The sequence below is a fragment of the Equus przewalskii genome, chromosome 22 (assembly GCF_037783145.1).
Source record: "Equus przewalskii isolate Varuska chromosome 22, EquPr2, whole genome shotgun sequence".
Lineage (NCBI taxonomy): Eukaryota > Metazoa > Chordata > Mammalia > Perissodactyla > Equidae > Equus > Equus przewalskii.
In genome coordinates, this window is record NC_091852.1 from 37049678 (window position 1) to 37071880 (window position 22203).

Genomic DNA, 22203 nt, shown 5'->3' on the forward strand with positions numbered 1-22203 from the left:
TCCAAATAGTTCACATTCTAGGTACTGGAGGTTAGGACTTCAACTTATGAGTATCTGGGGACACAAGTCAACTCATAATGCGTGCTATCTTAGAATTCTGCCAACCACAGCCTACATAGCATTATTATCATTATCATCAATAGTCATTATCATCAATAGTGGTTCCTTTTATGATTCTCCTGTCCCTGCAGTGAAAAAAAATTGCCCCAGATTTACAATATTTTGTATATTCCATTTCCTTTGTCCTTTTACCATCAGCTGGGACAACAAGAATTAAGGGTGTGAGGATGACTGCCCTGGTAAGGAAAATCACCTATGGCTCAAAATTCTCCACCAGAAGAACCTCAGAACAAGGGCACTTGAGGTCTCCTTTAATCTGGTTTATCCCTAGAAGGGTCCAGGGAGACTAACCTTCCTCAGGCCACCACTAAAGTTTTTAGGCAGTTGCTATTGGTGCTTTCTGTTCTACTACCTGGTGACCTTAATCACTGTTGGGTTGCCTTTCAGAGACGGGTTGGGATGGGAATTTCCATGGGACCACACAGCATTCCTGTAGTCTCACCTGCTGGCCTTTTCTCCTCTCTCTGACTTCTAATCAGGGGTAGGCAAACTATGGCCGTGGACCAAACTGGCGCGCTGCCTGTTGTTGTAGTGCCCATGAACAAAGAATGGGTTTTTACATTTTTAAGTGATTGAAAAAAGAAAAAAACCAAAAGAATAATATATCATTGACATCTGAAAAGTATAAAAAATTCAAATTTCATTGCCCATAAATAAAGTGTCATTGGAACACAGCCACACTCATTTGTTTACATGTGGTCTATGGTGGCTTTCATGCTACAATGGCAGAGCTAAGTAGTTGTGACAGAAATGGTATGGCTCACAAAGCCTCAAATATTACTAAATGGCCTTTTACAGAAAAAGTTTGCCAACCCCTGTCCTAAATGGTGGTATTTGTTAAGGCCTGTCCTTGGACCCTCCATTTTTATTTTTGTTTTTTCCTCTATACTCTCTCTCTGATGATTCCATCTGGTTCCATGACTTAAATGTCATGTGTATATTGAGCTACAGACTCATATAGCCAATGCTGCTCCTCTTGGGTATCCAGTCCTTTCCCTCCTTGCACCCTCTGCTGCCCCATCAATCTATCAGCAGGTCTTGTTGGTTCCACTGTCATGACATCTCTTGAACTCATCTCTTGATCTCCATCTACATTGCCACCACCGTGGTCATCCAAGCCAGCATCCTGTCTTGCCTGGACCACAACACTCTCTCAACTTGTCTTCTTGCTTCCCCTCTAGTCTAATCTATCTTTTGCATAGCAGCAGTTTGTGGTCTTAAAACTTAATTTACATCATGCCGCTCCCCTGCTTTAAATGTAATGTAGCTGCCCACGGCTCCTAGAATAAGGTCCAAACTCCTTTCTATGGCCCCCAGGACTGTACAGAATCAGGTCCCTGTCACCTCTCCATTCTCATCTTGTGCCACTTGCCTCTCAGTAGTTGTAGCCACAACGATTTTCTTTCAGTCCTTCAAGTGTGTCACCTCAGGGCCGTTTTACTTCCACCTTCTGGAATCTTCTTCCACCTCCTCTAACCATAATCGACTTCTGCTCATTTTTCAGGTCCCAGGTTACACATTGCTCCTCCTATGGTCTTCCCTCACCAAGCTAGCTATAGCAGCCCTCCGCATTCCCCACGTCTCTCTGCTTCAGCACGTTGCTTATTTCCTTGTGTGAACCTGTCAACGTTTGTAATTATTATATTTATCAGTCTTTTTTTTTGTCTCTTTCACTAGGATATTAGCCTCCAGAGGGTAGGGAGTATGTCTGTCTTCTCTGCTGAGTCTTCAGTGTGTAGCATAGTGCCTTTCATATGGTAAGTCCCCAATAAGTTTTTATAGGAATATTAAATGAAAGAGGTGGAGGTGGCAGAGGTGGCGGGGAGTATCCCAGAAGGCTAGAAGCATTCCTGAGTCACTGAAATGGAGATACTTTTCTTTATTCTTTTGAATACTTTTTATAGTTTCCTAATGGCCTCGGCACCGGGGTTTCAAGGCCTTGGTCAACCACAAACTTATGCTTCATCACTGTTGCTCTTTCACAGTCAATGTCGTCAACTGGCCTCACTGCCTCCGTATCCCCAAATAGCAGCGTTGTCCTCACTGAGGGGTGCAGGCGCTCTCCTTCCAGGGCTCCAACTCACCAGTATCACTCCTCTTTCTCCTTATTTGAAAAAAAAAAAAACCCTTTTTATTTTAAATAAAACATAAATACAGGAAACTGTACAAATGCATGACATACTGAATTATTCCAAGGCAAACGCCTGTGTAACCACCACTAGGTCAAGAAATAGACCTTTGCCACACGGAGAAGCCCATCTAAGTCCCCCATTTCAACCACAGTTCCCTTCCTTTCTCCTCTGACAAGTAATCGATATCCTATTTTTATAGTTTTTTGTTTTCCATCCAACTGTGCATCTATAGACACTACAGTTTAGTTTTGGACATTTAAGAAGTTTGATATGTTTTTTAAGTCTCTTTCAATCTTTTCTCTTATAATCTAGAGGTTTCCCCTCCATCTTTATTTTCCTTTAATCTCTCTGAGGAAGACCCTCCTCCAGTTGACCTGTAGAGGTTGCCACAGTCTGGATTTGCTGATCGCATACTCATGAACAGCTCGCCAAGTTCCTGCAGGTTGGCAGCTGGATCTAGAGACTGGCTTGGACTCGAGTTGGATTCCTTTGGGAAAACTACAGGAGGCACATAATGTCCGATCACCTCTCTTTTTATGATGTAAGTAATGCAAGCAGCCACTGATGCTTAATGCCTATGCCCAGCAATTCACTGGCATTTGCAAAATGCTGATATTCTGTCATTCCTTTTTCATTTAATAGTTGTAGTACTTTTATAAAGAGGAAATTCCTCTTGTCTACCATTGGCTACCCAGTGATAAAGATTGTATAGGGAAGGGAGGATAAATCTTTGATTCTTTCCTTTATTTCCCGCTTTTCAAGATTAAAAAATTGGTTCCCTACCATCCTCCAAAAAGGGCCAAATGTATATCATTATGATATCATGGACTTAAATATATTTGATGGATTTCAAGCCATTACAATTATTATCATTTATACTCAGACTGTTCTGTGTTTGGCCAGTGAGTGTCTCTTCAAGTTGGCTCCTGGATTTTTCTGACATGACTCTAGCAATTGGTAGTTTCCTCGTTATCTAGTAGGACAGCATGTTCCAGGATCATCTTGTACATTCCCTGCTCAGACCCGGACTCAGCCATTACTTGAAGCAGCCCTGCGTGTTTATTTATTTTTCATTTTAGTGAGACATTGCATTTCAAGTGCTCATCTATGTTCTAGGGATGATCACAGTCACTGGCGTGGTCAATGTTTCTATCCTTTCCAATGGACAGAGCTAGCGGACAGGTTTGAAAATCCCGAGAGGGGCTAAGAATTACTTTCTGTGAATGCTCCATAATCCCCAAAACCCTTTAGCACTGCTGACCTCAAAAGTTTCCCAGAATTGTTCTCTACAGGAAAGGGTGTCAGCTTTGACATCTGAGACAAACTCTGGTCTTAGTGGCGGTGTTCTACCGACCTAAATTCTTCTATTGCAGCTTTGCTCAAAAATAGCACTCCTTCACTCCCTGTTCTCAATTGCCACATGGTTGCCACACAGGGGCTCATGAGGAGGCTGTGTCCCCTCCTCAGGGGTGAAGTCATGCCTATAGAAAGCTTGAGTGTCCCCAGAGTCTCTTTGTTACCTGTCATATGCTACCAAATATTACCTCCGCTGGCCCACAGTACCCTGCCCATTCCTGTCCTGTCACACTGTTCCCATTGCCCTTGGATGCTTTCCCAGCTGTCCAGCGCTCACATCCTTCAAGACCCATGTCGGGTCTCACGAAGACTTCTCGGACTCCTTAAGCCTCCATGTACCTCAGCTTTCACATCTGTGAAATGGAGAGAATTGTACCCATCTCACCAAGTTGTGAAGTTTAAATGAGTTACCACCTGGAATAAGGCTTAGCACAGTGAGTCCTCAAGAAATTTGAGTTTTTATTCCTATTCTAGCCAATAGTTCTCAACCCAGCTGCATATTAGAAACATCTAAGGGGGCTTTTAAAAGAAAATAGTGATGCTTTGTTGCCGCCCTTGGAGATTCCGACTTAATTGGTCAGGGCAAGTGGAATCTTTCACGTTCTTGAGGTGATTCTGGAGCAGGGCTGGCAAATGACACTGTCGAACTGCCACCTCCATTATTACCTTTTGGGTGTGTGAGGTGAGATACTCCTGTGTCATTTTAACAAATGTTTGCTCACTCTACATCAAGGTGGATTCTGGTGCTTAAAACCAAAGGAGGCCTAATGAGTGCAGGAGTAATTTGTAAGGATAATTAGCGCATAGAGTTCGATCTTTGGCAACGCTGGAGCTGAAGGGGCTTCCCCACTGCCACCCCGTGTCGTCCCTCAGAGGCCACGCGCACTGTGGTGATTGGGTACACTGTTTAATGCTGTCCCCAGCTACTGCTTGATTTAGGAATATATTAGGAATATATTCCTGAGTAGTGGAATAAGGAAACATCCTTTCCTTATCATGTTAGCTCAACAACTTAGAGGAAAAAAAATCATGAAAATTTTGTTTTTCCTCCTTTTTGCCCCCCTGCCTTTGAAACCAGCCACTGCAGCTGCTAACACAAATATCTCTGTGTAGAATGTGTTTTGTCCTTCTGGAGAAGACAAAGAATTACTAAAAGAGCAGACAGCTGCTTGTCCTGGCAGGAGGAGAAGAGCTTGTCAGCACTCACTCTCTGCTCTTCCTCAGCCCAATCACCATCGTCTTCTTTTAGCCCATTTTTGCTCTCACTTTTCCTGGTCCAGGAATGTAGGGCCATCACTCTACCCTTGTGCCTCTAACTCTGGGTAGACACAACAGCCCAGTCCTTCTTTTTCCATGTTAAACCTGCGTTGTCTCAACTTTAAGACTTTAAGCAAGGCTGGCAGGCAATAAACTTCACCTTGACTCGGAAACCGCCCCTCCATCTCTCTCTCTTTCACAAACACACAGCTCACCCATTGTTCCAACAGGGATGTTTGCACAACAATTTCGCACAACAGGGATAATGACAGAGTCTACCTCATGGGTTGTCGTGACGATTAAATGAGACAGGGCCTCAAACTTGGCTGCACATTAGAATCGCTGGAAGCGTTTCAAAAAATCCCAGTGCCAGGCAGCACCCAGATCCATTAAATCAGAATTTCTGGTTGTGGGAGCCATCCATCAATATTTTTAGAATCTCCCTAGGTAATTCCAGTGTGCGGCCAAATTTGAGAGCCAGTGAGATAGTACTTGTTATAAGCACTCAATGAATGAGAGCTGCTTTCATTATTATAATTAAAAATTGAGTGAGAATCCCTCAAATTTAATAGACTGCTGAAATTGAAGGCGTAATAGGACCCAGATTCCTTTCTTCTTTAATTCATCCATCCAACAATGACAGAGCATTTACTAAGTGCTGGGATCTGTGCAAAATTCCTCCTCCCTGTTTGAAAGTCAAAAGATCATATTGCCTTCAAGAGGGAATTCAAGTTCTTTAGGACAATTTGTCCTCTCTCATCCCCTTCATGCCCTGTTATCTGCCAGTGCCATCACCCACATGCTGGTTAAGCTTCAGCCACTCCAAACTATTTGTAATGGTTCCAAGCCCTCCTGTGTCTCTGTGCCCTTCTCCACGCTCTTCCCTCTGCTTTTCCACCTGGCTACCTTATAGATGGAATTCCTGATATGGAACCTGAAAAGCAGATGGGCGCCCAGCACCCCCTGGCAGTCTCCACGCGTGCCCTCTGATCAAGGAGCTGGCCGGTATCCCCTCAGTCTCAGGACTCCTTGAGAGCCCTGCAGTAGGGGAGTTCTCAAGGCCTTCTCTCTGCAGAAAGGCTTGACAACTCTCTCTCCCCTCTCCTTCAGGCCTCACTCTGGCAGAAGACTGCTCAGGCCCAGGCAGGATCTCTGTCCTTTGTCTTGCTTAACTGGCTTTGTTGTTCCAAGACTCCACGAAGTTGCTCCCCAGGGTCCCTCTCAGAGAGAAAACTCTTCCTGTTGACTCATCCAAGGGAGCAGGGCAACTCAGAGCCCACTACTCAGAATGGCCTGAAATTTGGAGCCTGGATCTTCTGTGGCCACTCCATGAAATCCCATGAGGCTGGCAGCCTTGGGGGAGTAATGTGACTTCATGACCGTAAATAATCCCTCGCTGTTGCAGGCAGACTGTTTAGCTACCTCCAAAGGAGACAGACCCTCTGGCGCTTCTGCACCACAGGCACCGTCATAACAGGTGAGGGGCTGTGTGCTGATGGCTGCCATAACTGTGGCTGATTTTGCTGCAGCAAGGACTTCTGCTAGGAATCTTCTAACCCTTTCCTTGCCTTGAGCTGACCTCTAGTGGCCCTGCTCAGAAAGGACCCAGTGCTTTCTCTCCATCTTGGGGTTTGTCGGGAGGTGGCCCCAGGTACAGATTTGCATGTCCTCTCACCGGGCCCATAGAATCTTTCTGCAGGGGCTGACCAGGAGGTCCTCACTCAGTGTCTTAAGTATGTATGTATGTACACACACACACACACACACACACACACACTCGATTCTGGCTCTCCCAGCCCAGGCCTGTGCCACTGGGTAGTCATCAACTTTCCAGCCAGGCACAGGGTGACACCTCCCTTCTGCTGCATCCTTCAAGTTTCATATTCCGTTACTGGGCATGGGGGAGGGAAAGGAACAAACATCTGAGTGCGTTCTACACATGTTATCTCACTTAAACTTTTGCAAAATCTTATGTAGTTGGTGTAGTGATTCCCATCTTTCAAAAGAGGAAGCAGAATCTTCCCAAGGTCACATGGTCGGACTACCAGTTACCTTTCGCTATGTTACAAACCATCCCCCAAATTAGTGACTTAAAATAACCACCATTTATTGAGCTCACAATTCTAGGGATTGTCTGGCTGCCAGGTGGGGTGTTGGGAGTAGGGCACGAGCAGTCACGCGATCTCTCTCATCCTCCAGCAGTCTAGCTGGGGCTTCTTCCCATGGCAGCTTGGCAGGATTCCAAGAGGAAGGGGGATGGATGCAAGAGCTCCATACCTAGGCTGGGAGCTGGAACTGCGTCACCTCTGCCATAATCCATCAGCCAAAGCAAGTCACATGGGACAAGTCATCTGTCCTGACTCAGGGGATGGTGAAAGGGTCTCCACTTGTGGATGGGAGGAGCTGCAATGTCATATTGCAAAGGGGCATGCCTACGGGGAAGGGTGGAGAACTGTGTCCACTTTTGCAACAAATGCAGTTGTTAGATGTAAGAGGTAGGATTTTATCTTTCAATTATGAAAGTAGCATATGCACATGAGAAAAATTCAAACAGTACACAAACGGGAAAATGAGGAAGAGAAAGTCTCCCAGGGAAAACATGTTCTAATCTAGTTCCACTCTCTACATGTAAATACCATCAAGAGTTTCTTGTGTACCTTGATACAATTTTGTTGTGCATACACATAGATGGGAGTCTAATATACACACTATTCTGTAGTTTATTCTTTTCACTTAACAGTACAGCTAAGAGTTCTTTCCATAGCAGCACAACCAGAAATGCTCCGTTACTTTTAATGTCTACAAAGTAGTCAACTGAATAAATGTACCATGTTTTATTCAACCACATTTCCCTCCTGGTGGACACTTAGGTCATTTCCTTTTTCTGTTGTTATAAATAATGCTGCAATGAACATCCTTGAATATCTTTCTTTGTATACTTGTAGACTAGATTCCTAGAAGTGAAATTTCTAGGTTCAACGTCAGATCTAAGCCTTGCTCTGTTCCCAGGACGTGCTCTTTCCAAGATGGGTCTCTGGTTGCCATCTCTTCTTCTGGCCTTTTCTACTACTAGAAGTTACCTTAGGAACCATGGACCCCCATGCATAGTGCACATATGTGACACATTCTCATGACCTCTCTACACCCTTTCCTTCCTGGACAGGCTCAAGAGGTCTTGAGCTATTCATTATTAAGCTCTTCCAAGAAGATCCAGACTAATTGTCTTTTCTGTGTCTTGCTTTATGAATTTCTTTGGGGACGTGTACTACTTCACTACAGGTCAATGAGGAAAGACTCATAGTAAGAAATGTTAACATACAGATGATGGGTTGCTTCAAGTGGAGGCCTAATGTACAAATGAGTGAAGATATCACAAATAGTGCAAAAATAGACAAGTGGTAGAAGAATTAGGTTGAATCATCACACAGAAAACAATAGTATAGGCCTGTTGTCACAATGAATTCCATCCTTGTTCATAGCAACTTTAACTGTTCATGAATATCAAATACAGTAGCACATATGCAGTGAAGAAATTTCTCAGGAGCATATTTTTCCATTCTTTAATATTGTTTTTGGGTTTCTTCATGGATCTTGATGCCCACATGCCACCTTCCTGGGTGCTGGCTGGAGCTCTGAGTTTTTACCAGGTATGTATGGACTTAGCTGTATTGTGAACAGCAGGTTGGTGACTGTAGAGTCTGGAGGTGGCATGCCAGCACACTCAGATACCTCTATTTCTCACAGCCCCTGATTATGGCCCTGTGTAGATGGAGCCAATAATTCTGCGGAAGGGAACAAACAGCAGGGGCTCGTTTCTGTGATGTGGGGAGTCTGCATTTTACGGCTGCTCTGCAGACAGGTTAAAGAAGTGGACTTCCAGAGAATGCAGTTTCAAAAAGTAATTACTTAATGGTTTGAGTTCTTTAGAGAATTATAGGCATGTGTCTCAGACTTCAGAACAGGAGGTGCCCAATTTCCCATCTGTTACTTAATAATAGAGACATTGCTGCTGTCAGAAAGGCAGAGTTCTGACATGTTCCTATTTTTATAGCTCAAGGAAGAACGATGTTTATTCCCATGGTACGCTGAACAGTGAAGAACTTAAAGGATAATCATTGCCCAGTCACATTAATTTGTTCATTTCTTCATTCACTTCTTCCACATTTATTCACTGAGTATCACATTGTACCAAACCCCATGCTGGGTGTTGGAGATATAAAGATAAATAAAACCCCAAAACAACCTCTCCTTGTATCAGTTAGCTCTGGCTACATAACAAACATCCCCAAACATCATGGCTTAAAACAAAAACTATGTATTTAGTTTACAATACTCTAGGTCAACAATTTGGGCTGGGTTCTGCGGGCTAGTTCTACTGTCCTTGGCTGAGCTTACTCAGGGTTGATGGCCAGCTGCTGGATTGGTTCGGGCTGGCTGGTCTAGGGGGTTCTCAGCTGGGATGGCTCATCTCTGCTCCACACACTCTCATCCTCCAGCGGGCTAGCCTGGACTTGTTCATGTGGCGGCTAGGCAATTCCATGGGCACGAGCAGAAGCCTGCCAGGCCTCTTGAAGGTGAGGCTCTGGGTTGACATAATGTCCCTTTAGCCATTACATTGGTCAAATCAAGTCACAAGCCCAGGCCAGTTCCAAGGAGGGGTGAAGACCTCTGACTGTCATTGCTAAGGGACTTGGAAACAGGCAGGAAATAAGGGCTAATTTTTGCTAATAGTCTAGCTCACTGCCGTTTAGGAGCTTACAGTCTGGTCAGAGAGACAGAAAATTGTGATAAGTGCTATTAAGAAGCTGTCTCCCCTTCCTTCTCCCCTCCCTCTATCTCCATCTCTTAATAACATTTTCACTTTTTACATCATGGAAATCTAGTAACTCCAGTTAAAACTCTTGAGTGAGTCAAATGTCTGGTACAATGCTTACATTGTACATTTTTATTTTTTAACCCCAAAGGCAGTTGGAGTGATCCATGAATATCACAACCACCAAGCTATTGGTCATATCGCACTGTCATTATATGATAACATGTCTGCCTTTTAAACACATTATCAACGTTCAAACTATGCCTAGGTTTTCTTGAAGCACATTGTATATCTGTGTCCGTCTGTGTGCATCAGAATCCCCTGGATGGGGGTGGGTTAGGGCATAAATCTTGTGAAAAATGATATTCTTGTGGCAGCCCTGTGGTGGAGCGGCTCTGCTTTGGCGGCCTGGGGTTTCGCCAGTTTGGATCCTGGGCGCAGACCTAGTGCTGCTCATCAGGCCATGCTGAGGTGGCGTCCCACATGCTACAACTAGAAGGACCCACAACTAGAATATATAACTATGTACTGGGGGACTTTGGGGAGAAGAAAAAAAAAGAGGAAGATTGGCAACAGATGTTAGCTCAGGGCCAATCTTAAAAAAAAAAAGGATATTCTCTACCCTCTGCCTGTCATCTTGGTAATTCCTCCAGCTAATTTCCACACAGGTGGTCAGGATTGCCCTTTGAGGATCACTGCCTTTATCTTAGAAGGAGAAGTCTTAGTTCCAGAACAAAGCTTTTTAAAATGAGTTAGGACCTTCACACTTCATCTCTCCTTATCAGGCAACAAGAGCCAACCTAATTTTCTCCCAGGGACTAAACTTACCAGGGAACTTGAGATCCAAAGAGCAGTGACTCACTAACCAAGGACCAAAATGCCTTTCAAAAAACCCAATTTGCCACAAAGGGGAGCGATTGCTGCTGTGATTTGTGGGGGGCACATAGTGCTACGGCTTGAATTTCCTCTAGGGTTGCAGACCTATACAATATACAAGTGCAAAGAGAATTTGCGGCCGCCTGGTTAATCTCCTTCATTTTATAGATCGAGAAACTGAAGGGTCTTCTCTAAAGTGGCAGAGATGGAACTAAAACCGAGGTCTTCTGATTCTTCAAAAATTGTTAATTTTCTCAGAAAAGGGTAGAGTCTACTGTGCTCAGCCTAAGGAGAGTCCTTGGGGTGCACGTTGTCTTGTGAGGCAGCCAGCCTAGTGGTGGAAGAAAGGACACCCCTGAGAACTGTCTCAGTGCCCCTTTCTGACAGAGGTGCACTGGATGGAGTCAGGAGACCCGGGGCCTGATTCTTTAGCTCAAGCCAGTGTGATTAGTGAGAGGGACTTCATGCTGAGTGTGCTCCAAGGTGTGCTGTGGGGTGTGCTGGGGGTTACCCTGCGATGGCCTGCCAGCCCCCCTCTATTCTGGATTCTGAGATGAGGCAGGACAGGCTCCCCTGCAAGATGCTCACACCTGCTCACAGTCGGCCTCATGCTGGCTCCGCTGCCACTTTCCCCATCGTCCCCCGACTGTGGACGTCGCTAATCCATTATGACAGTAATTCCAGCCAAGCCAAAACCTGGCTTCAGAGTCCTTCTCAAGACAGCTCTGTAGGCAGCCACTTCGGATCATCCCGTCAGCGTGAGAGAGGAGATTGTTTGTAATCCTGCTTCTGAGTGATTTTGTCTAAAGGTAATTCTGAATCAACATCCAGAGAGTAGGACTTGCCAGATGTTGGGGAGGGAGAGAGCACAGAGTCAGAGCTATCGAAGAATGTGGCTGTCCCTCAGGGCTGAGTTTCCCCTCAGCCCAGGTATAACATGCTGGCTGCCAGATGGGCATGTGAGTCCCTTCCCATTGTATCTTCCCTGGTCCTGCGTGTATGTATAACAAAGACCCAAGATAACAGCTGGATCTGTAGGTTCAGTGTGCAGCCATAGCACAGAGCAACCCCACTGATGGAGATCAAACTGATGTCCTGACTTTCCTGGTGTGATTCTCAACCAACCGAGTTAGCCTGTGGCCAACAGAGAAAATGAAGTCTTGTTCATCAAAGCAAGGTCCAAGGACCAGCATGTTTGCCACGCTGGGAACCTGTTAGAAATGAGGAATCTCAGGCCTCATTCTAGACCTACTGAAATAGCAATTTAAACTTTAACATATTTTAACGAATCATACAGGTGATTTATACACACACGAGAGTTTGAGATGCACCGGCCTTGGAAAAGTTACCATGTAGCATGGCGACTTCCAACTGATTAGTCTTTTAAGGGTCTACCGTGTGCCCAGAAATGTGCCAGACTTTTTGGTAGATGTTAATCAAGCATATGACAGGCCGCGTCTTCGAATGGAGCTCAGTGTGTGAAAGGCACCAGAGAGAGCTCTAACTGGCTTTTGACCCATGTTGTTCTGAAAAGAAAACCCTGTTGTTGTTTTGTGCAGCATTTTATTTTTCTTCCTCCCTCTGCTGTTCATTCTTTCATCCTTTTGTGTTGCTCTACACTGCATGAGCCCTAACATCCAACTTTCAGAATTTCTTCCAACCCTCTTGGTTGCTTTGGGGGCTTATCTCAACCCTTCCACTCTCTATTTTCATTATCTACTTTTCCACCTCCTTCCTGCTGGCTCAGGGTTTTGATTGAGGCCCTGGTTTTGCAGAGTACTCTGAACTGGCTTTTCTCCACCTCAGCTGTGGTTGGTTTGCTTATTCCATTCAAAAGGACCCTGAATCTCTCAGGCAATTCAAAAGGCAGTTAATAAGGTTTGGAGTAGAAATGCATAGTGGATCCTATTTGCTGATAAGAAGAGACAAGGTCTTATTCAGTCGGTCCTTTCATTGGGGGCCCTTCACCTGTTTGGAAGCTAGTAATCAGCCCCTTGGGCTGGGATTCCCATCTAAGGGGGCACAGAATGGCCACGTGGTAGACGCCATCTATGCTAACCAGGTGACATACCCTTTCCTCTCCATCTGCATAAGGCTTGCTAACTCGAGGCTGCCATCTTGGAAGACTGCTTCGTCCAGCACTGAGTAATGGCTAGATCACTTTATCCCTGCTAGGTTTATTGCTCTGAGTCAAACTCCAGGGTGCAAGCATTTGACTGTGTCCTCTTAACATTTAGAAAAACAGTGATTAAAAGAAAAAAGACAGGATGTCTCCAAAGCCTGTCAAGTGAAGAAAAGATTAGCCATTGAAATGGTTCCATTTGCCTTCACTGTCCTCTTTTGGTTCATTAGCAGGTGGCACAGGGCACCTCACAGCTGCCGTCCCTGGCTTCTGCCAACATTTGGAGAAGGCAGGCCTCTTTAAATCTGCGTAGCTGAGTCTGTGGATTGATTGTATTGCCTTAATGCAGACACTGTTAAGAAGAAGCTGTCACCATTCCCATTAAGAAAAGATTAATGAGTAATATGATTAATTGCTAGTTATACCACGCTCTTGTGTGTGTTTATTTTTATCCCCTGAGGATCATTTTGAGTGAAGATTTCCACTCTCATGGCATTTTTATACAAAACTGTATGATCCTCTGCCATGCAACAGATTAGTCCCTTACCACGTGTGGCTATTTAAGTCAAATAAAAGATTGACTTCCTCAGTTGCACCATCCACATTTCAAGTGCTCAACAGCCATGTGTGGCCAGTGGCTATGGACAAAGGACATTTCCACCACGGAAAGTTCTTTTAGTGCTGAAATGGCTCAGTTGAATTTAGAAGAAAGAACATGATCTCCTGAGTCTTATGGGCCTGGGTCCAAATCTCATTTCTCCTACGAAGTGGCTGATGACTTTGGGCAAGTCATCTGACTTCCTGAAGGACTCAGTTTCTGCATCTGTTAATACTAACCGCAGGACAGAGTAGTTGTGAGGATTAAAAGAGATGGTGCTTCAGAGGACGCCCGGCCTGAGTGCTCAGTCAGTGTTCTCCTCCTTTCTCCCTCTCCTCCTGCCAAAACAGTTCTCTCTTTTTCCCCCCGGAGCACCTGCATTAGTGGGCGCTCGGGCTGAGCTTTGAGGCCTGGCCAGGAGCAGAGACCCCCCCCCCCCCCCCGCCCCTCCGTGGGAGACTAGGGGAACTGGTGATGTCCTGAGATTCTGATTGTGGGGTCCACCAGGCAGGCTGAGGGAAGTTCTGGGGAAGGGACACGTTTGGTGTCTTTCTACATCTCACTCCTCTGTGCTCTCAGTCACTGCCTGTAATGAGTGGGTTTCAAATGAATGATTGTTATACAGCTCAGTGGTTCTTAAATTTAATGAGCATCAGAATCATCTGGAGGGTTTGTTAAACCACAGATTGCTGGGTCCCCCTCCAGAGGTTCTGACAACATGCGTTTGAGTTCCCCAGTGCTGTTCTGCACCTGCACTTGAGTTGGGGAAACTGGAACACCTTTATCGGCAAAGATTACATTGTCTGTTCCCTGGGTTACACTGAGAAGGTCCACAGGCACATTCTTGAGAGTGCGTGTTCTTTATAACATGGTAACAATTGTGATTTCAGTCTCAAGATAAAAAAGATTAATTAACACCTATTCTGCATCATAGATGACCATCTCAAAACGAACTGCAGTGTGATTTTAATGCCTGTGTTTGCTTTTGTATTTATAAGCACCTCAGTACCAATTTCCAGGATTGGTAACATTTAACTTTTGATGTAGTGTTTCTCAAACTGGGTTCTGTGAAGGTCATTGGACATATACGTAGGAGTCCAGGAGCCTCTATGTTTGAGAAACAGTGGCCTTGTGGGGCCCCAGCAAAGGCAAGAGCTTATCCGCGTTTTTCACACGGAGAGTTTGTGGCACCTCAGTGGAATGATTCTTTTTTGTGTGGGACTAACCCTCACTTTGCAGGACATTTAGCTTTGCTAGACCTTGCAGGGTAAATGTCCGCTGGTGCTCAAGAGTCATGCAGACAATCCCAAACCATTTGCATACACTTTCAAACCCCCTCGCAGAGGGGCAGCAGTCAGTACTGCTGGTTTTTAGGAGGGAACCGCTGGGAACCCATAGGCCAGCAGGTTTGTCTGAGGACAGCTTGGCCTCTGCCCTTTATGGTGATATTGTGGCTACCCCTATGCCCCGGGGCCTCCCCTGCCTCTCTTCTCTCCTTTGTCACTCCCAGGCTACCTGGTAAAAAACTGAGATAGCCCATCTCCAGGACACCCTTGGTGGGGCTATCTTCATAAACTACCATTTTGCCTGGGGAGGGCAGTAGACCAAGAACTTCCTGGTCGCAGTTTGAATGCAACCTCCCTCTCTGTTCCATCCATCATCCCTCTTCGTACCTTGTCCTTCTTTTTGGCACGCACTCCTACAAGAGAGAGTTTCAAAGCGTCCCTGCTGTCCTGGCAACTCACGGGGGGGGGGGGGCGGGGGGGACGGGGGGAAGGAGGCCTGGCTAGCAGCAGTGGCGGTGGCTGGAGCCCCGCGGGCTCTTTTGGGGCGGTGTGGAGACAGCGCCCCTTCTCCACAGCCCGGGCCCCTGGCTGGGCTCAGTGACTGCAGGAAGCCATGCCTGCTGCCCTCCTCTCAGGCTTGGATCCCATATTTTCTCTCTTGCCTTCTTAGCCCCCAAATGCTTCTTCCCAGAAAGAATCTGAGTCAGTCTCTTGTCATTATATTAGTTCCTGCCAAACTACGGCAGATGTCAAAGCAGCTGACAGGATGATTATAATACCCCCTGCCCCCCTACTCCAACAGGCAAAGGGGAATTAAGAACTCCAGGGGAGGAGGTCAGGCAAAGCTCCGAGGAGGCGAGATGGTTCTATTTCGGCAGCTCAAGAACCATTCCCCCACCCCCTGCAGAAATATGAAGAGGATGTGGGGAGGAGTCCGGCTTAACAGCCTGTTAGAAGAGTTCAGAATCTTTGGACTTACCCTTGCCTTAGAGCAAAAACATTTTCCTTTCTTTTGAGAAACACCCTTTGGCTTGGCATGCACACTTTTAGAAGTCAGTTTTTCCGAGGATTTTTCTCTAGACCTTTCTCGCTTGTGGGCGCTCGCGCATGCGCACTCTCTCTTGCTCGCTCTCGCTCACGCACAGGCTGCTTCTTTCTGGGCAACAGGTAGCACCTGTCCTAGCATCAGTGGCTCCTGAGCGTCCCCGCTCCCAGAGCCCGCAGAGGCTGAACTTCTCTCTGAACCTACTGGAGGTCCCTCTGCAGTGGTCCCGGAAGTCCATAGGTTAGGACCCTCATGCTGTAACCCTACTCCTGTCCATGACCCATGGTGCCAGGGTGAACTCTGTCCTTGAGGATATGGCACAAGATGTGATGCATCTTAGATCTAAGACCTCAGACAGAACAGCTCACTTAAGAAAAAACTCATCATCCAGGACACTAAAACAGACTCAGGACAGTCTTGGGGGAGCCTGGACCTCCTCTGTCGGGGAGAAGTCCGTCAGCAGTGGTTCCAGGAAAAGTATGTGCATCAAACCCAGGGGGTCGGAGCAGAAATGGCCTGGCCTTGAGAGGGCCGAGGGCTGACCGCCAAAATCTGTGCCAGGCGCAAGGACCCAGGCAGGGATGCGGGTAGGCAGGCAGGGGTGGAAGGAGGCTGAGTGGTCTCCGGCAGCCCCAGCCTCCCCAACGACTGTCTTTTCCCTCCTCAATTTTACTTTTCTGTCCCCCTCCCACCTCAGCATCCCTGCTTCTTCTTCATTCCCTTTAAACTTTCCTCCTTCCACAGTGAGGTGCAAATGACTGATAACAGCAGAGAGCAATAGAGCCTGAGAGCATTCTCCCAGCCACCCTTTCAAGATAATTGCTTATAACGGAAAATTCCAATTATATAGAAGTGGAACATTGTAATGAACCCCCATGTATCCATCACCCAAAGATAAACTCGTAGCCAATCTGGTTTCTTCTATATCCCTCTCCCATTCCCCGCCTCCCCCTCGCTGGATGATTTTGAAGCAAATCCAAGACATCATTTCTTTTCAGTGTGTGCAGAGGGCTTTCTTGAGCCCCAGTCTCCCCATGTCACCTGCTGGTGAAGAACCTTTGGTGGCGTGAGAGAGTCCAGACGGCTGGGTGGGTTGGACAGGCCCTTTGAAGGCTGGTGCCGCCCATCTTTTCAGCTTCTGTCCCTCCGCTCCCCAGCGGACTCTATCCTTCTAGCCACACTGAACATTGTTCCCCTAAATGTCTAGCCACACTGAACATTGTTCCCCTAAATGTCACTTTCTTTTCATCTGTCACTTGGTCCAAGCGTTTCCTCTGGTATTCTTCTCATCCTTCAACCCCAGCTCAGGGGCTGTTGTTTCTCTGAGGCTCTCCCTGAGCCCCCAGGTGAAGTTAATTAGGCCCTCCTCTGGGCTCTGACAGCATGGAGACACCTATTTACAATACTTATCAATCAGGGTGCATTGCTTACTGTCAGATAGGCACGGTTCTTGGGGTGTTCCAGATAAATATTAACTGATTTAACCCACATCAAACAGCTCTCCTGAGGTTATAGATGAGGAAGGTGAGGCACAGAGAGGTTTAGGTCACCCAGCTGGTAAGTGGCAGAGCTGGGATTCAAACCCAGGCAGTCTGGCTTGTTAACCAGCCTGCAGACGGCTTATTCTGGTACAAACCCTGAAATTGTCACCTATTTGTCTTCCACTGTAGACCACGATATCTTTGAGAATAGGGGCTGGAAGTTACTCTCCCTGGGACCCCAGGGCTAATGCCTGTATCTGGCACATTGCAGGCCCTGAACACCTACTGTTGAAGCATGAATAAATATAAGGGGCCCTCCTGATGAGTGGGAGAAACTTCAAGGCATGGACTCCTCCTAGAGCCAGTTATAATTTCCACAGGGATGAAGGCCTTAGGCTAAGGAGGATTCTCAATCTTTTTCCACCCAGCACTGCTGTGGATATGGCGCACTCCCTTAACAGAGGGCTCTGTTTGGCTCTCACCTGTTAGAACGCACTTTGGTGCAGTTGGAGGGGCAACTGGAGATGGGGCTGGGTTCTACACCTGTAGTTGGAAAAAGCCCCCAGGTGTTTCTGATAAGCCCTTCGGTGTAGCCTCTTAGTTGAGAATCACTGAGCTGGAGAGAGAAGACACTGAGAAAAATTCCAGGCAGTAGTCCAGGGTGGCGAGGCATTTGAGGATATTGGGGACAGGGTCTTTCCGCATCTCCCAGGCCAACCTTGAATCAGGCCAACGGGAGCGAATAGCAGTACTTTCCTTCTGGAAAACATTGTTTCTTTTCCCCTGAAGTCCAGCGGATCTGCAACTGGGATTGATTGCACATTTGAGTGAACTCCTGACAGGAGACAGGAAAGCAGAAACGTTTACCATCTTGCCTGACCTATTCTGATGCTATTTCAAGGACACGGGTCATTAGCTGCTGGCAGCAGAAAGAGCAGTATGCATACCTTCCAATAGTTTTGTGACCAAATTTGGGCATAACTCTATTTTTTTTTTGTCCCTGAGGTGGTGGTTATTATTTACTGGAAATTCCGTGAACTCCCAGCAGCAAAAGTCTTTCTTTGCTTTCGTCCAATTCTCACTAATTAGAAGCTGCTATTATTCACTGTCTGGCTATAACCTAACTAATGACCTAACTTAAGCCTTTTGAATGAGAAGCCGTCTTATCACAATTCTCTAGCTACTCCGGCTTGTGAGCAGTAAACCCTCAACCTTGCGACCCTTGTGCATCCTGGCTGGGTATGCGAAACGCCTGTGGCAACATGCGAAACACTGCAGATGCATCATGGCTCTTGCAGCAAAGACTATGCACAAAACATAAATCAGACCCTAATATCCAGTTCTACTGCTTAGTAGTGTGACCTCAGGAAAGTACCACTGCCTACTTATTCCTCATTGTCCTCATTTATAGGTTAGGCTAGAACATGGCAATTATGTTTTCTCTTGCATGCCAATGGGACTGATTGCTACTGGCCCCTGGAATGTTGGGCTGAAAGAATATAGTGGGGAATGGTGCTGTGATTGATTGTTGATGTCTGCTGTGGATGAGGGAACGTGGGTGGTATAATTTATCAAGTGTTTGCCAACTCTGAGCTGCAATGTCTTAAGTCTGTCTCTGTAGAAATAGACAGAATGTGTTCAATGGGTAAGCTGGCACTAGAGGCAAGATTGATCAAGCAGAAGTTTAGTATTTCAGTATGTTGTTAGTAAGTATAGATCACCAAACCTCCAAAAGATGTGAGAATTCTGGGGGCTTTGGGGCACCCCAGAATTTTTCATGCCCTGGATGAGCCTGACACCTAGATGGAAATGGAATCCTTCTTGGTATGTTATTCCTACCTAGGCCAGGATGTTAGGTTCCCCAGCTCACCTGGCATGTTCCTGGATGAGGGTAGGTGAGGGACCGAGATCAGTGGCATCCCAGCAAGGGATGGGTTTTCTGGTGTGTGTGGTATAAGAATACTGAGACAAGCAATTAGGATTCTTGTAATCTTTCAGCTCAGGAAGTGCTCAGATACCCCAGTAAAGGACCCATTTAAGAGATTTTCTCAATCTTAGAGAGTTTGTATAACTTGTTCAAGGTCACATGAGGTCAGGAGGTGGGAGCTAACGTATACTAAAAGCCTACTATGAGCCTGGCACTTTATGGACTTATAACTCACTTACTCTTTCCAACAACCCGTGGCGGGGGTAGTAGTGCATAGTAGTAGTTCACAGACAAGGCAAAGGTGCTGCAGAGTCACTGAGTAACTTGCACGTAGCCGCATAGGAAGAGGCGGACCTAAGCCACTCTTTCCAACCGTTCTGGACTCTTATCATAGTGCACTTTCTATCAAGACTTCCATATGTTTGGCAGCTGTCAATGCATTTGGACCCCAGTAACTTGGTATTTGTGACAACTAGGGAGTGTTTTTTTCCCCCAAACCATTAATTATATAGATATTTGTAATCCAATTGCTAACATCAATAGTTGTGAGGGAAATTTTTTGCCTCTAATTTATTTTTACAAATTATACCATAATAAAACAATAAAAATTACTCCTGTGAGATATTTTCCCTTTAACATTTTATAGCTAATCAAATGCATACCACAATAGGTTTTCTTTGGTGGTTGTTTAAATAGAAAGTTGTTGTGATTTTAGTATTACACAACTTTAAGCTGAGACAACACTCAGAAATAAGTTTAGAAAATGGTATTACAAAAGATTGAGAGTGAGTGGTAAAAAAAACACAAAACCCATGCAGGGCTGCTGTGCTGTGGGAAATCAGGTGTTTCCACTGCCATAAATCTTCGCTGTGGCCAAACTTAAAAACCAGTCATCCAAAAAAGATGAGAGCATTCTAGAAAAATACAGCAATTCCAGGATATACTGTGGCTTTTTCTTTCGCAACATCACCTCCAAAGCGTGCAATCTGTTAGAGAATTGTGGAGGAAAAATTGACAAAAAACTTAAATTTTCTTGGTGAAATTTAGATCTGTAGAGTTGTACCAATAAAAACTGGGCCCAGTATAAATAATGGAGAAGAGTCATAGTACCTATTCTCAATAGCTACCATGGTTGGTAAAAATTTTGATACGGATACAAAAACAAAACTTACTTTACTAATTGAATTCCTATTTTAAAATTTACACAGAGAGCAATGTCTCCATGAAAAATTCAATAAAATAAAAAGGACAACAGTTAGAAATTGTTCTCTATAATAATTGATGAAGGATTTTAATCAACCTAATGAATACTGGCCGGAAATCAGCATTGATGAAGTCAGTGTTAATGTCATTCTGATGAAAATATTTACATCCTCAAACACAGATTGAAAATGCCATCAGGGCAAACCCTAGAGTTTTTAAACATCATTGGGTTGAACGCAGGGTCAAAATGTCTTGTGCATTTCCCCTAAATATAAGTAGTTCATAAATCCTTGTCTCTGGGAAGTGGGATTCATTTTGGAAGGAAGGGAGATGACAGGAGTGTGGATTTCAAGCTTTCCTTAAACTTGGCTGTGTGCCCCCAGCCCATCAGCTGTGCTGACAGAGTAAAGACCTTAAATTCTCCTCCGGGGAGAAACACACCTGCTATCAGCACAATACCAATGAACTTTCATCAAAGAGGTCACTTCGGAGCATGGCTTTTGCGATGTGTTATTTCCGTGGTTGTGGCTTGCAGAAATTCCTTCCGAGAACAGCAAAGCTTTGCCCAGGGAGAGACCCAGAGACTCAAAAGAGACAGCCCTCTTAAACCCAGATCATATTTGGTAAGCTGCCCATCTGTATGAATGGGCTGAAGGAGGATTCCCAAAGTTTAAGCTTCAGTAGTCCGCTGTTCACACAGAGACCATTGGAGGAAATGATGCCAAATGGGCTTTTCTTGCTTGAATTTTTACCTCTGCACTGTTGTATTTTGGTGGGGGTAGGAGTTGTGTGTGTGTGTGTGCGTGTGTGTGCGTGTGTGTGAGAGAGAGAGACAGAGACAGAGATAGACAGAGAGAGAGAATGAGAGACCTGAAAGAGCAACCATTGGCTGAAGTGCAGCCATCTTGAGGTAGCAGACTGAATTCTATCTGATAGAACAGCCATAGTTCTCAACCAGGGGCAACATTGCCCTACTCCCGCCCTATGCCCAGGCTAAATTTGGCAATGTCTGGCTATGTTTTTTCATTTGCTGAAACTTGTGCCTAATGGGTAAAAGCTAGTGATACTGTTAAACATCCTCCAATGCAAAGGAAAGCACCCATCAACAGTTTTCCAGTCCAAAATGTCCATGGTGCCAAGGTTGAGAAATCCTATGATGGAGGACCAAGCACACTCAGTCAAATGGAGCTGGTGTGCACACACTTTTATTGAGAAGCATAAGTTTAGGAAAGCCAAGAAAAGAGGCGAAGCACTTAGTTGACTTCGGTGTCCTCACCCTCTCTCATTGCCAGTGTGCTTCATAATTGTAAATCCTGGGACTTGGGGTAAATATGTAGCTAATGGGTGAAGGTAAAAAGTAATGATTAAGAGTTCAAATTTGGGTAGCATAAGCACTCAGGTTCAAATTAAAATTCTGACACTTACTGTGTGACCTCGGGCATGTTACTTAATCACTTTGGGTCTCATATTTCTATCTGTAAAATGAGAATAATAATGGTAACCCACTTAGTGAGTTGTGATGATTACATGAAATGATGCATGCAAAGCATTAAGCATTACTGCGGACACACAGTTGTTAATAAAATATTTGGAATTATGATTAGAACAGGCAAGAAAATTAGGAACAGAATGAAGAATCCAATCAAGCAATAGATTAGTTGAATACAATCAAATGATGTAGAAAAAGTGGCTCTGACCCAGATGGGGCTGCAGAATTTACCTACTCAAATGAAGAGACAAAACTTTGAAAGAGATTTCCATAAAAAAAGATAGTAATGGTAATGATGCCCATTGGATCGCAAAATTGAACTCCAGCTGGAAGACAGGGGCTTGGTGAGGAAGGGACCCTTCATGGCCATAAGATAGTGTTTGACTCAAAGTCTGAGTGCTACCTGATTACCTTTGGCTCCGGGAGAATCATCTTAATGGTAAGTAGGGACCACGTGTCGTGTTCTGGGGTCGATTCTGTAAATGTTAAATAATGGTA